The 3,570-nt window shown below is 40.3% G+C and overlaps 1 long non-coding RNA gene across 1 annotated transcript; it reads right to left on the minus strand.

Annotated features, from left to right (window-relative positions):
• Window positions 1-412: 412 nt before the first annotated feature.
• On the minus strand, window positions 413-3,368 carry LOC120973309 (uncharacterized). The gene is made up of 2 exons (XR_006669532.1): window positions 2,102-3,368; window positions 413-1,328 (listed from the first exon to the last, which is right to left on the minus strand). It is a non-coding gene; the product is annotated as an uncharacterized lncRNA (long non-coding RNA).
• Window positions 3,369-3,570: the final 202 nt, after the last annotated feature.

A 3,570-nucleotide genomic window follows, 5' to 3' on the forward strand; every position in this document is an offset into this window, starting at 1 on the left:
GGCATATTCACATGCCAAGGTAGTGGGCTACCATGGGCACAACTCTCCTCATTCTCAAGATAATTATGCACTTCTCACACAAAAAAATTTGCAAGGACGGGAAAACCTCCGGTAGAGGCGAAATAATGGTAGTATTGTTTTCCTCATGAAAGAGTAGCCAACATGTCAATGTTAACTGCTAACTTTAGACAGTTACACTCATATCAGCTTGGTACCGGTCGCCGATAATTTTTTCTGGTGAATTAGTGAGTAGTTGAACTCTCAAAAAGCATGATTTGCATTATTTTACCGTATAAAGAACATCAGTGGTAACTTCATATCTCATTTGCGCACCAATGAAAATTGGAGTGGAAACCTAAAATACTGTCAGCCTAAAAAAGAAACACCATAGAAGTTGTTACTCCCAAGAAACTCCAGCAATGGTAAAAATACTATTGTATTCTCAGAAGGAGTCCCAAGTTCATTTTTCATGTAGAGGTACACATTGTACAGCTGTGAGTTTACTTATCTCTCTTACGTTTGTGGTAATGCTATGTATGGATCTGGATCAAAGGGCTTATTTCTTGCACTTGCACATGATACGCTAGCATAGCAGCTGTAGCTGTAAGGTGTGACGTCGGGCTGCGACCGGAGAGAATACTCCCAAACATCGACATCAACAGAGATGTTGTAGCTGTCAGGTATGCCATCAGGCTGTGACCGGAGAGAATACTCCCAGAGAACGACATCGACGTGTGTTGCTCTTTGCTGCCGTCTTCAAAAAGAAAGATCAGAAACACTCAAGTATGGACCGTAAAAACAATCAAGGAAAATAAAGGCATTAGACGGAATTATTTTCTCATTCTTTCAGTTGGAATGATTGCATAGAATATATGCTAATCGAAGTAAAAAAGAAATATTGCATAATAAAAACATAAGCATTGTCTTCACTTGTCACCACATAACATCATGAATGATCCTTGCCACAAATCCTCTACCGTCTCAATATTTGGCATCTGATCTTCACATATTATTATGTGCAAGGCTGAAACATAAATTCAAGGAATTATATTGAGGACATAGTATCCCAAATGATTGCTGCCTTTTTTAATCAACTATAGGGTATCACTTGCTATTTCCGAATATTTGGAGCAATGCAAAGCATGTATTTTATCTTGTCATCTTAGTGTGTGCAAGAGCTTCAACTTCATGTTTGCGCTTATAATAAAGACATGCTATCGAGGGACTCTCCTAGACAATTGCTTTCCTTCTCCTCTAATATGTGCCCCCTTTAATAGTAGAGAAACTCTTTCAATCTTCTCCTTTGCTCCCCTCTCCTCTCTTCTCTCCTGTATTTAAGTACAATAGTATTTTTGAAAGCACAGATCAAAGTAACACCCATATTACCTCCAATCCAAATTGCAGTTTGTAAACCTCAAGATAACAATTTGTAAGAAATTGTTAGCAAAACTCAGCTTACAAAAAAATAAAAAAATACCGCAAGAGCAATCATAACAATATCATGTATGCTAGTGAAATAATGTACAGTAATGATATTTCACACAATATCATCATATAAGAGCAAAGGTACTGAACATAACCATACATCAATAGGCCTTTCATGCCAATACCGTCACAAAATGAACATGCTGATTTTTTTAGAACAATGCCCCCACATGTATGGAATTATTTTTGTGGGGCATATGGACCTTCAAAAATATGCAGGCCAATTTTCTGATTGGTCACAACCTTTTTGTTTCAGCTGGCTCCTAGTTTTATTTTAATGTAAATATTATTTTTAACCTAAAAGTTGTAGAAGAGAATTTGTAGCGTTTTGTAAGAAGAAAATATTGACTCTGTGTTGAACTCAATATCTGCATGACAATCGATAATTGACTGACAATCTCTTCTTATGGGACACAATATGGGTTACTAATTGTAATGATAGTAGGCATGTTTAACGCAATCATTTACTGAAATATCTGTACATGATTAAGAAAATTGATTAGAAATTATGTAACAACAAAGGGCCTGCAAATACACCAAACGACTGGTTGTCGATCTATGTGTAAGAACAGCAAACAAAAAATTAATGAACAACATGCACAATAGCAGTACAAACCTTTGATAAAATTTCTAAACCACCGAAATCTTTGTGTGCTACTCTTACGCAAAATATCACCTGTCCATATTCACATATTTAAGTTTAGCAAATGTCTGCAAATCCTGCAAAGAAACATTCAATGATGATGCAAAGAATCGCAGTTAGCTTCGACTAAGATACGTAAATAAGGAGGTACAGAAAAGAAGAAAAAACATTGATTATCCACTCCCGACGTAATGAAAGAAGGGATTGAAGAATACCGACTTGTTGCATTGGTTCAGGCATATTGGTTCCACCCTACCGTTGATGCATTTGCTGTCTCTGTCCTTTTCTGCTAGAACAAAAAGTAAATGTATATGTGGATAAAGATTCTGCATTTCTTTTAGGCAATTGTGAGAGATGTGCAACTGGTAGACAAAATTGAGCTATTTAAGTCCAACCCGAATAACATGCGACCTTCATATCTGTGCAGCAGAGCTGGATTGTCACACAGAGACAGAAGGCAACAATGTTATCATCTGCCCAGCATTTCATACAGGACATGGTCGACCATGGCATCATCCGCCCGACCGGAGTCGTCGGCAACAACTTGTATATCTGCTAGAAGAGAAAAGTGCTAGACATGAAAGTTGAAAATAAAACAGCCCCTCACCCTTTCGTCAGCTCCAATCAAAGAGTAAGGAGCACCAAAGGCGTGATTGCACACCACCTCGTCTTCATCTTGCAGAAAAAAATTGCAGCAGGTAAAACAAGATCGGACCAATCAATAGGAAGTTCCAGAAACTAAAGCAATCTTAATCCGACAAGATATCCTAATTAAGAAAAAAAAGATTCCCTGGGAAAAATGGCGTGCCTAAGACTGGGATTTTTTGGTCATCAACTCATCCAATAGAAGAAGGATCAAACTAATCATCTTAGTCTGGGTTGGAGGAAACCCAGAGTATTACCCTATGATGTCTGGATCTTGCGGTAGCGTGGCTGGGGATAAGCCCTGGCCAGGCAACATCTCGCCATTATCGCCGCATAGGCTGGGTCCGAAGCCGAGACGGACGAGGCAGCATCTCGCCGTCGACCCTATCTTCCAGATTCGGGCAAAGTTGAGATCTCCTGTGAATCCCCGGGTCCAGCGATCCAGCTGCCCGCCATCCTCGTCCATCCCCGACCAAGGCCGCTTCCTCCGCGCTCTCTCTTCAATCCCTAGGTCACGAAAAGACATTCACCATGGGGATCTCACCTTGTTTCCTTGCCGATGGCTTAGTGCGGGTAGACCATGTCTTGTGGTTGATGTCGGCGGCGGCCACCAGGACGATTATGGGGAACGTAGTAATTTTAAAAAAATTCCTACGCACACGCAAGATCCATCTAGATGATGCATAGCAACGAGAGGGGAGAGTGTTGTCCACGTACCCTCGTAGACCGAAAGCGGAAGCGTTATGACAACGCGGTTGATGTAGTCGTACGTCTTCACGATCCGACCGATCCTAGCA

This window comes from Aegilops tauschii, chromosome 1 (assembly GCF_002575655.3).
Source record: "Aegilops tauschii subsp. strangulata cultivar AL8/78 chromosome 1, Aet v6.0, whole genome shotgun sequence".
NCBI lineage: Eukaryota > Viridiplantae > Streptophyta > Magnoliopsida > Poales > Poaceae > Aegilops > Aegilops tauschii.